Raw genomic sequence first — 12,040 nt, 5'->3', positions numbered from 1 at the left:
GTTCCTCAAATATTACATTCCATCTCCTATCTCTGTGCCTTTGCATTAGCTGTACCCCATGTTTGGAATGTTCTACCCCTTCATTTCCTGGATTCCTTCAAGACAGTTCAAATTCCACAGTCTGGGGGTGGCTAGGTGGCATAGTAAATAGAGCACTGTCCCTGGAATGGGTGAGTTCAAATCCAGCCTCAGACACTTAACACTTACTAGCCCTGTGACCTTGGGCAAGTCACAACCCCAATTGCCCTGCCCTGCGCCCTCCAAAAAAAGCAAAAAAAAAAAAATTCACAGTCTGCAGGTAGTTTTTCCTGGTTTTCTCCCCCTCCCCCTTCCCTCACTACTGTTAATGCCTTCCCTTTCAAAATTATTTTCTATTTATACTATATATATATATATATATATATATATATATATATCTTGTATAGACTGAGTTATTTACATGTTAAAATGTAAACTCCCTGAGGGTAGGGACTTTGTTTTGCATACTGAGGGATTAGAATAGCATCTGTCACGTAGTAAATACTTGTTAACTGACTGTAATTGAATAAATGATTGGTCAGTTAGAAGGTGCAGTGGATACAGTGTCAGACCTGGAATCAGATAGACTCATTTACCAATCTGATCTCAGACACTTACTAGCTGTGTGACCCTAGGCAAGTCACCCCTATTTGCCTCAGTTCCTCATCTTTAAAAAGAGCTGGAGAAGGAAATGCAAAACCTCTCTAGTATCTTTCCCAAGAAAATCCAAATGAGGTCATGAAGGGTCTGACCTGACTGAACAAAAACAAAAATTAAGTAAATATTAAGAATGTTTAATAAGTGTAATTTATTAACAAACGGAACCAATAATAAACACAAAGATATATAAGTATAAAACATGGTGATTATAATATTTTGGCTATGTCTAATGTCACAGACTGATTTATCCAAGTCCTCAGTGGTGACTCAATCAATAAAAATGTATTTAGTACTCACTATGTGCCAGGTACTGTGCTAAATGCTAGGCAAAAACCAGTTCCTACTTTCAAGAAGTTTACAATCTAATAGGAGAAATAATGTGCAAACAATTATGTGCAAACAAGATATACAGGGTCAAGATCTTAGAGTGGTTTTTAGCTTTAATGACTTAGCAGGGGTGGGGAACCTGAGGCCTCAAGGCTGCATAGAGGTCACATGTGACCCTCTATATCCTCAAGTGCAGCCCTTTGAGTGAATCCAAACTTCACACAGAGCAGCACATGTGGCCTGAAGGCTGCAGGTTTCCCACCCCTGGGACTATAGGGACAATAATAGACTTTTGGGACATGCTCTATACAGGATAAATCAGAGATTACCAATAGAGGGAAGGCACTAGCATGAAATGAGGATTAAGGAAAAGCTTCTTGCAGAATGGGCCATTTTAGCTGTGATAGGAAAGGAAGCCGGGGAAGCCAGGAGGTGGCAGGAGAGAGAGTTCTAGGCATGAAGGTCAGTCAGTGAAAATGTCTGGAACTGGAAGACAGGATATCATGTAGAAAGTATAGCAAGGAAGCCAATGTCACTGGATCCCAGAGCATTTGGGTGTGTCAGTAATAACATTGGAAGTGTAGGAGCTGACCAGGTTATGAAAGACTGCAAACAGAGGCTTTTATATTTGATCCTGGAGGTGATAGGGAGCCCCCGAATTTGATTAAGTTGAAAGTCACATGGTCAGACCTGTGTTTCAGAAAGGTCAGTTTCACAACTAAAACCTCTTAGGCATCTTTTTAATATTTCTCTTCAGGGTTAGTCCTTTATCTTATCTTTTCTTCCTTAGAAAATAGTCATGTACCTTCTTTTAAGTTCTTCATAGAATCTTCTTTATATAATTCTCTGTGTAGGATTTCCTCATAAAATAACGGAGTCCTCACAAGAAAGAAGTCCATCTTCACCTTATTTCTTTCTGTCCTCTCCATGGAGTTTTCATAGCGATCTGGACCCTGGACCCCAGATAAAACACTTACCTTTTCTTTATCTCCATAAGGAGACACTGTCTGTTCCTGATGGACTTTGTTGGTAATACATAGAAATTGTGATGCTTTGTGTTATTTTGTATCCTATAACTTTGCTAATGTTGTTAATTGTTTTAACTAGTGTTTTAGTTGATCCCCTAGGGTCCTCTGAGGGTATCATATTGTTTGTAAAGAGGAACAGTTTTGTTTTCTCATTATTCTTATTCCATCTATTTCCTTCTCTTGTGCTTTTGCATTTTTAATCACTATTGAATAATGGTGATGATAATGGACATCCTTGCTTCCCCCTGATTTTATTGGGAAAGCATCTAGTTTATCTCCATTACAAATAATCCTTGCTCTTAGTTTTAGGTGGATATTGCTTTTTATTTTATGAAAAGTTCCATTTATTCATATATTTTCTATTGTTTTTTTTTAAATAGGAATGGGTCTTGTATTTTGTCAAAGTTTTTTGCATCTATTGATATAATCACATGATTTAAAAAATATTTTATTGATATGGTTAGTTATGCTTATATGTTTCATAATATTGAACAAGCCCTGCATTCTTGATATAAATCCTACACGTTCACAGTGTATGATCTTGGTGATATTCTCTTTGCTAATATTTTATTTTAAAGTTTTTGCATTAATATTCATTATGGAAATTTGTCTGTTATATCTGTTCTTTGATGAAGGTCAGGAACTTGCAGTCCCACCTTTATTCTAGCTGTTATTTACTTTACAGAACACTTAAGGGAGCTCAGGGGAAGCATCAAACTCTCTATAATTCTTTTTTTTTTAATTTAAATTTATTTATTTACTTTTGGTTTATAACAATCAGTTCCACAATCCCTTCAGTTTCAAATTTTCTCCCCCTCCCTCTCCTCCACCTCCCCCGCTATGGCATCATTTAATCAAATATGGGATCTACAAATACCTTCACATTAAACACTAGTCAAGTTGTAAATAAGGATTATAACCAATGGAGTGAACAGTGAGAAAGAAGAAACAAAACAAAACAAAAAATAGAGAGAGATCAAGTAGTTTGCTTCAATTTGCATTCAGACTCTGTGGTTCTTTCTCTGGATGTGGATATCTCTGTCCATCATGAGTCTTTTGGAGTTGTCTTATAGCCTTACATTGCTGAGAAGAGCCCAGTCTATGAAAGTTAGTCATCACACATACAATGTGTCTGTAATAGTGTACAAAGTTCTCCTGGTTCTGCTCTTCTCACTTAAAATCAAAGACCCTCTACCCTAACTGCTCCTTTTGTGAGGGGGTGGTACTCATCTTGTTAGACCAGAGATATGGTATGTACAGACATACCCAATTAGACTCTTGGGGCACACACAGCATCCTCACTAATGAGAAAGCTGTATCTTGTTCTCTTTCCTGCTTCATTTCAATCAAATTTCTCACACCATCAAAATTTAATAACACCAATTGCATGGGTTGACCCTATGCAGTTATTTATGCAAAATTATAGAGACAACAAGAATAAATGCCAAATATGTTAAAAAGAAACACCATCTCAACCTAAGTGTCAATACTTCGTCCTAAAACTAGGCAATTTAACACCAGACAATAGGCATCTCTATTTCACCCCTCAAAACCCGGGAGTAAAAAGAATGCAATTTGGTTACTGACAAACTTCCTTTTTGTTTACAGGAAATACCCATAAGAAAATCCAGAACTTTTAAATAGACAAAGTTTGGGTGCTTAGATTAAAGCTTCCCAATCTCAGGGAGCTCTGCAGAACTTGACTGGTCTAGGTCCCTCAATCCTCTCATTGACTAGGAAGAAACATGAACAGGCACCCCAGTTCCATTAACCAATGTCCCTTTTCCATTCTTGTTTCTTCTCCAGTTCTAATGATGCCTCAGTCCTCCATCGCTTCCCTTATATTGGGAATGCTCATTCACTCTCTGCTTCTCATGACTGAAGAATAACAAAGGACAGTTTTTTTTTTACTACCCCTTCCTTATGAAACTAAAACCCACATCTTGTATCTCTTTTCTACCTTCAGTTGGATTTTGGCGATGGACTGAAGATATGACACATTAAATTCATATTTATATGATGGTTATGGGGGATGTGGGTGTATAGGTTTTACTCTATGTGTTGACATATAGATAGAAAGCCAGTTTGTCCTATGGGGATAATAATCCTTAAAAGCCTTCCCACTTCGAAGTGTGTTGTGGAGAGCATGGGAGGTACTGGAGGAGAAGGCTTTTTCATTTTAAAGCCCTAGGACAATGGGTCTAGAATTACATTCTGAGGCATCCTGGTATAATATTTTTTTCCCTTCAGAATTTGAAGTTATTTATTTGTCCACTTTTCAAATATCCCATGTGCATAGAGAACTCTGCATTAGCCTTTGGAAAAGACACAAAACTTAGATAAGACATATTTCTTGTAGAGCTCACAGGCTAGTATCAATATAAATCACAAAAACTGATAAAAATATACAATAATAGATACATGTACATCAGAGAGGTACAAAATAAAGTCCTATGTGTCTTTGTCCAGAGGGGGAGGGTCATTATTGAACTCCCTGGAGCAAGTGGCATTTGAATTAGACTTTAAAATATGGATAGGAATTCACCAGAAGGGAAGTCATCCCAGGAATGGGTAATCATGTCAGCAAAGGCATAGAGATGGGAGAGCAATGAATGTTGTGTTTAGGAACAGAAAAATATCTAGTTTAGCTGAGAGATAAAGTAATATGAGATAAGATATAAAATATTTATTTGAATATTTTTACTTATAACAATAATATAATCAATATACATTTATTAAGTGCCTACTATCTGCCAGGCACTGTGTTAAGTGCTGGAGATACAAAAATATTAAATTATAGCATATTCTTAATTTTATACTATACAAGTACAATGTGTATTATGTAGTATAAAATTGTATAATATAAAATTAGGAATGTCATAATTTTTACTATCATTACTAATGGAGTAGTACTTTTAGAGTAGGAAAATAAGTTAGATTTCATCTGTTTTCCTTCAAAGTTTCCCAAATCTCAATTTCTTGAGGTATTCATATTTTCAGGGCCCTTGTATCAAAGTTTTTGTGAATCTGCCAATACATTCCAAGATTCCAAGGTTCCTATGGCCAACTCCTTTTGCAAAATGGAGCCCTGTGAACACATGAGATTTACTATCAAAGCTGAGTATAGCTCCTTACCCATAGGAGATACCCAATAAACATTTGTTAAACAAATCAATGACCTCTCAGAATGACAAGATATTGCCTTGAACACTGTCTCCTTCCACTTTCACTTCAGTTGGCACAGACATCTTTCCCACCACACCCAGTATAAAAAGAGTTACCTCCCTGGATGTAATTGGAGTTCCAGTTGTTCATTTCCAAAAGAAAATTGTGTTAGCAAGTGAAGATTCTATGGGAAAATTAGATGGAGTATGAGCAAAAATGCTTTCAAATTGGAGCAAAGAATGCCACCTGATTCTGTAATTGTTAATAGTATATCATATTGGTGATGCCCATCTTTACAGCAAGTTTTACTTGGATTGCAATCTTCTTAATGATTTTCTGCTCTTTAGAAAAGATTTAGTGATTGTGTCTTTTCTATCTTCAGATATCTGAAGGGCTGTCATAAAGAACAGAGAGTCTAGGCTCCGGGTTGGCAAGGTCAGACTAGTTACTTAACTCCTCTGAACTTCAGTTCCTCATCTATAAAATGGGAATAATTATACTTATACTATCTACCTGTGATGGCAAGCACAGAAGTAGTTCACACCTTGTTTCAGCTATTGAATTAATACCTTGTTTCAGTTCAAGCTTCTTTTGAGCCTTGTATCCACTGTGTTAAGAAACAGAACATGTGAACCCCACAACTTGTGAACCCTGGGGAGGAGCTAATGACTATATAAGAAGAGCCCCAGGGCTAGAGACAGCAAGAATTGAGAAGAGGACTCTTGTGGTGGCAGAGTAAAGAAGGAAAAGTCTTGTGGTATCCCAGCACTCTGTTTGTCTGCTCTGTCTGTGTTGATGTTTGTTTGTGATACTTTGTACAGAAGCTCTGGGACCTTACTAGAAGCCCTGAAAGAGGATTTTCTGGTTGTATGTTTTCCAAAGTCCTTGAAGAGGACTTTAGAGGTCCTGGGACTTTACTGATGATTTGTGCCGACCTCTTGGACCTTGTTTGTGGGTCTGTGTTGATTTCTATGTTGATGATTTGTATTGAGTTTTCAGACCTTGCTGGTGGGTCTGAGTTGACTTCTCAGGCAGATAGTGAATCGATGATGGTGCCAGGAATGTGTATGAATATTATTGTGGCTCTGTCAAGCTTTGTCTTCCCAGAAACAGGAACTGTTAACGACTTGAAGTGGACTGGACACTGTGAACTTCAATATGGAACAGGAACTGGATGAAAAACTGGAGAAGGAGCTGAACAAGGAACTGGGAGCTGCCTGCCTTTGAACACAGGTGACAGTTGGAGCTGGGACCATGGAAGAAAACCATGGAAACTGAGAGCCAGCCTTGAGTCAAGCTGAAAGAAGACTTTACTTGGATATTGTGTATTGACTGAGAAGATTGTGATTTACTGTGACCTAGGGGTGAAGAACTTTGACTTTTGTACTTTGTGATTGAATCAAGAATTTTGTGATTGACTAAATAAATGTACTTTGTTTAAAACTATGTGATCACTTTGGTGAAAACTATGTGGCCATTTTAGTGATAAGTCATTGTGAATGCTGTATTTTGATTTTATGTGATAAGTTGTAACATTGTGAATGCTGTATCTTTATTTTCTGTGAATGTTTTACTCTGATTTGTTATGGAATAAATAGAGTGTTCACTATGCTGTATAATCAGAACCTTAAAAGCTGTTCACAGTAGCATTCTTCTGGAAAACTGCTTGTGCATGGCATTACACTACCCCACAGAGTAATTATGGAGGAAGCACTTTATAAGCCTTAAATTACTTTAGTAATTAGAGTTGCTATCAATAACTATAGTGATTATTATTACAGCTGTATTCATCTTTAACCATGCTACCAGAGCCCTCTCCTTCAGTGTGAGTAGCCAACACTGTGGATGGAGGGAGAGGAGGCCATTGGGATATAACAGGGCAAAGTTACCAAGAGGGCTCAGTATAAGAATGTCCTGAATTGGAAGGCTATTCAACAGTAGCATGTGCTGACCCAGGAGGCAGTAGTCTGTAAAGTTTCCTTAACTGAGCAATGATACTACTGAAAACGTAGCCAACTGTTAGATTCATTTACAAAACACTTTTGATCTTTGGAACTGGCAGGAGGGAGCACCTACTTTGATGAAATGAAGGATATATCATAGTATTGAAGGAGGATCACCAATCTGCACTTAATAAAGCCCAGCCTTCCTCCAGACAGCAATGCTGCAGACAGAATGAAGGGTGTTCTTGGACTTGGAGTCAGGAGATCTGCGTTCACGTCCCAGCTCTAGCACTGCTCTGCCGTGTGACTATTGGGCAAGTTGTGTCACCTTTCTGGGTTTTCATTTCTTCATCCACAACATGGGGAGAGGTCAACATTTGGAGTCTCCATCTTCATGGGGCTGTTGGAAGGACAGTTATTTTTAAATCTCAATAGATGCAATAGAGGTGGTCATTAGCCAGCTCTGCATTCAGGTTGTCTCACAGCAAGTCACACTGATTAGTCCATCACATTCCTCTGTTGTTTCCCCCTAACTATATGGGGAGGTCCTTGATGGCAGGAAATGTGCTGTGCATCTCTTCTGTGTCTGTCAACTTCATACCTACCCTGTGGCCTAGTACAACGTTAAGGAGATTATAGGAGCTCACTGAGGACTTGTGAATGACTGAGGTGAGGTTCTCAGTCTGGAAACATGCTTCTAGGAATCAGGCTGCTCATGCTCTTGCCTGGCCATGTGACCACAGGACTTAGACCTTGAAGGGAGCTTAGAGATAAGAGATTCCAAATCTCCCTCTCCATGGAGGACTAACAGGGGTAGGGAACCTGCAGCCTTGAAGCCACCTTCTAGGTCCTTGGGTACAGCCTTTTGACTGAGTCCAAGTTTTATAGAACAGGTCCTGTTATTAAGGGGATTTGTTCTGTGAAGTTTGGATTCGGCTGAAGGGTTGTACTTGAGGACCTCGAGGCCCACATGTGGCCTTGAGGCTGCAGGTTCTCCACATCTGGCCTGAAGGCCCACAGAGGGGAAGTAGGTTAGTTACAAGTCCTAAGTCACAGAGTCAGTACTCAAACTCAAGATCCTATTACTACAAATCTAGTGTTCTTCCTATCACATCCCTACCCACCATTCCAGCGATATGGGGCTTCAAGGGGAGGGGATGCTCACTCACCCATCCAACTAAGGCAGGGGTAGATTGGCCTAGTTCTCCCAGGGACAGGTTTATGGTCTGGTTGACCTCCATCTTGTCTTTCTCCAAGTGAATGTTGGGGGGATTTGGAGTTCTGATGTTTGGTCCAAAGTTTGCTACTAATTTGATATCTTCCTGTGGGAATTTAAAACAGAGGAGACCTAAAAGCAGAGTGGGTGTTTATCATTCATTCATTCATTCATACAACAAACAACATAGTAATAAAAAAGAATTTGGTCTAGTTCAAATCACTAACTTCTGGTATGTCCTTGGGCAAATCAATTCCAGTTTTTCTGGTCTTGAGTTTCCTCTTCTTTAAAATGGTCCCTGAATTTCATGTTCTTTAAAATTGGATAGGGGGAGGGGACTAGACTACATGATTTCTAAGTTCCATAATAACTCTGACATTCTATTTCCTGACATTCTTTTTCTAACATTCTTTGCTCAAAAGCTCCTTTCAATTCATGATTCAATGTATATCAAAGCATTCTATTTTTCATTTTCTTTATTTTTTTATTTTTTTTGGTCTGTGTCTTCTTTTATGACACAACTAATATGGAAATATGCTTTGTATGATTGCATATATATATTAACCTATATCAATTTGTTTACCATATCATAGAAGGAGGGAGAAAAGAGGGAGGGAAAGAATTTGGAACTCAAAATTATAAAAAAGTTAATGTTCAAAATTGTTTCTACATGGAATTGGGGAAAACAAAACAGTATAAATATATACCGTGTTTCCCTGATAATAAGACACTGTCTTATTATTTTTTTGGACAGAAAAACACCAGAGGGCTTATTTTCAGGGGAGGGCTTATTTTAATGAACATTGACAGCAATTTTAATAAACAGGTAAATGTGAACAAAAAAATGTACCTTTATTCAATAATGAATTCAATAAAGAACAGGATGACGCGCTCACTGCTGCAGCTCTGATTGGATGCAGCTCGGAGTGCGGCGTGCGTTTCACGGGGGGGGAGGGGACCGTAATGTAGCGTGTAGCGCAGGGGATTGCCTTCACTACAGTAGCAATCTCAATAGGGCTTATTTTCGGGGGAGGGCTTATTTTAGAGGAATCTTACACAGTAAGGGGAGGGCTTATTTTCGGGATAGGTCTTATTATTGGGGAAACATGGAATACATACACACATGTACATACATATATGCATACACATATATATGATCTGAAGAGAATCCTTCCCTGATGACAGGGAACATCAAACAAAAATCATGTAATGGTCACCTGCCTTTTTTGTTTTTTTCCACCCTCCTCAGTCCCAGCGATTCACATGGAACATGAATGGCATGATGGGAGGAAGGCCGAGGGAACAACATTGAGAAATAGTCAGCTTCATTCAGCTCTTTTGAAATTTTGCTAAATGGAGCTCCTGTTGGATTATTTTCCCTACTAAAAGGGATTTTCTGACCCTTACTCAGGTGAGTATTAGACTGAGAAAGTCCAAAGAACATTTAGATTTAAAAATGAAAGATTTGAGAATGCCAAGGGGATTCACTAATTTTCTGGTTGCATTTTGGTGCACAGAAGATGGTCCCTGGGGCTACCCAACTAAAGAACTATCAGCTTCTTCTTCTTCTTCCTTCTTCTTTTTTTTCTCTTTTGATTCTAGAAGTGAAAACGTCTTGGGAGACAGGGTCCTGATGTTGTCCTGCTGCTGTGACTAGTGTGGAATCATCCCTCCAGAGCCCAGGGTCAGAGGAAAGAGAAGAAGGAAGATTAGCAGGAAGAAAGGGAATAGAGAAAAGGGAAAGAAAGGACACCTGGAGCAACAGGTGAGGAGGGCCTGCTCCTAGACCCTGAGGAGGAGGCAGGGTGAAAAGAGGCATTAGTAGTACTGCTTCTGATCTTGGCCTCCTTCCCAAGGAGGAAGGGAGATAAAGTACAAGGACAAAGCTCAGTGAGCCCCAAACAATGAGTAAAGGACAACAAATTAAGAAGTAAAACAGAAAGGAACCACTCCACCACCCACCACCCAGTTTTCATCTGTAAATCACATCTGTACATGAAACAATGTGAAATTACAAAAAAAAAAAAAAATTGGTGGGTTTTTTGTTGTTTTGTTTTTTTTTTTTTTAGTCCTAGGGGCAGAAGAAGGAGATTGAGTCCAGGGGTTAAAAATTAACATCTACAATCCATGTTTAGGAGCCAGGCAGTAGGGGTCCATGCCCCAGGCTCAGCTCCCAACCAGATGCTATGTCACCTGTTCTTCTGGCCTCATCTGGATGTCTCCCATCTGGACATGTTGTGGGGTACTGAGGACAAAGATGACGGCTTCAGCTACATCCTCAGGTTTGAGACACTTGATGTGCTCATAGGTCTCAGCTGCTTTCACAGGGTCGTTGTCATGAAGTTTGAAGGCGAATCCTGTCTCCACTACCCCAGGAGAGATGCATGTGGCTCGGGTGTGAGTATTGGCCTCTAGAAGCTCCTGCCGCAGTCCCTCAGTTAGTGCCGTGATAGCAAACTTGGTTGCACTGTAGAAATGCTCATCAGACGGGGCTGCCACCCGGTGACCTGACATGCTGTTGATGTTGATAATGTATCCATCATCCACACTTCTCTCCTTCATGGACTAGTGTGGCTCCCGGATACAGATACTGACAGCCAGCACCTTCACATTCAGCATATCTTTCCAACCACTAGTGTGGCCACTGAGTAGGGGCTCAGGCCGAGTCACGCCAGCATTGTTGATGCAGATATCCACACCCTTGTGTTGAGTTCGGACAGCTGAGAACATGGACAGAATGTCTTCCTCTTGAGACAGATCACATTTGTAAGGGACCAGAATCCCTGGGTAGCCAGCACTCTGACACTCAGCAGCCAGTTTCTCAATGTTACTCACGGTGCGGGCGCACCCCACCACCTTCAGCCCGCACTGCACCAGGGCCTGGGACACGGCCGCGCCGATGCCTCAGGAGGCACCCGTCACCAGCACCAGCCGGCCCTGCCGGCGCTCCATGCTGGGGGTGCTGGATTCCTTCAGAACGCAGCCAGTCACGCCGACCCGGGTCCCCAACCCCAGCAACAGTCTCGCCTCCTCTTGTGGCTTTAGGGACTCCATCTTCCCCAGGCCCGGCGACTGACTCGACCTCTGGGCTCCCTTAGATGCCCGCCGACCCTCGCTCAGTAGGTCGCCAGCCAGCCACCTAGCTGCTTCTTCTTAAGGGGAATGCTGCTACTTAGCAGCTTAATGCCAGGAGATGGTAGCAGAGACCAATAGTAGCCCCATTGGAGATGTTTCAAAATGAGCAGGAGCCATAACAGAGATGCTGAGAAGAGAGTAGTGGTAGAGAGCAGAAGACATGCCACTCCACAGAGGCACCCAGCTATGATCAGGGTGGCAAAGAGCACAGAGTAGCAGAGCATCTCAGCTCGTAAAGGGGTAGCTGAACTTTGGGAGGATTATGAGAAAGACCTACATTCTCAAGGTCTAAAAGATGAGTAGTGGTGGTGGAACTGGTGACTCTCTACTGAAGGCTATTGAGACAGCTGTTTTTGACAATTTTACCTTTACAACACAAAACTAATATCTTCTTGGAACAAATATCCATGGTGACACAAGAAATTTCCCAAGACATCAAACTTTTTGATCATTGCTTAATTCTTGTGGACAAATAATACTGCCAGAAAATACCTAGAAAGTACTGCTAGATATTATGAAGTCTGGACATGATGTAGTTTTCTTTATCA

General features: G+C 40.4%; 1 pseudogene; it reads right to left on the bottom strand.

The window, feature by feature from the left end:
• Positions 1-9,509: 9,509 nt before the first annotated feature.
• On the bottom strand, positions 9,510-11,754 carry LOC138142468 (dehydrogenase/reductase SDR family member 11 pseudogene; annotated as a pseudogene).
• Positions 11,755-12,040: the final 286 nt, after the last annotated feature.

This window comes from Petaurus breviceps, unplaced genomic scaffold (assembly GCF_028583685.1).
Source record: "Petaurus breviceps papuanus isolate PSGF00001 unplaced genomic scaffold, PetGlider_PUasm1.0 90591, whole genome shotgun sequence".
Lineage (NCBI taxonomy): Eukaryota > Metazoa > Chordata > Mammalia > Diprotodontia > Petauridae > Petaurus > Petaurus breviceps.
This window is presented reverse-complemented; position numbering and strand designations above follow the sequence as displayed.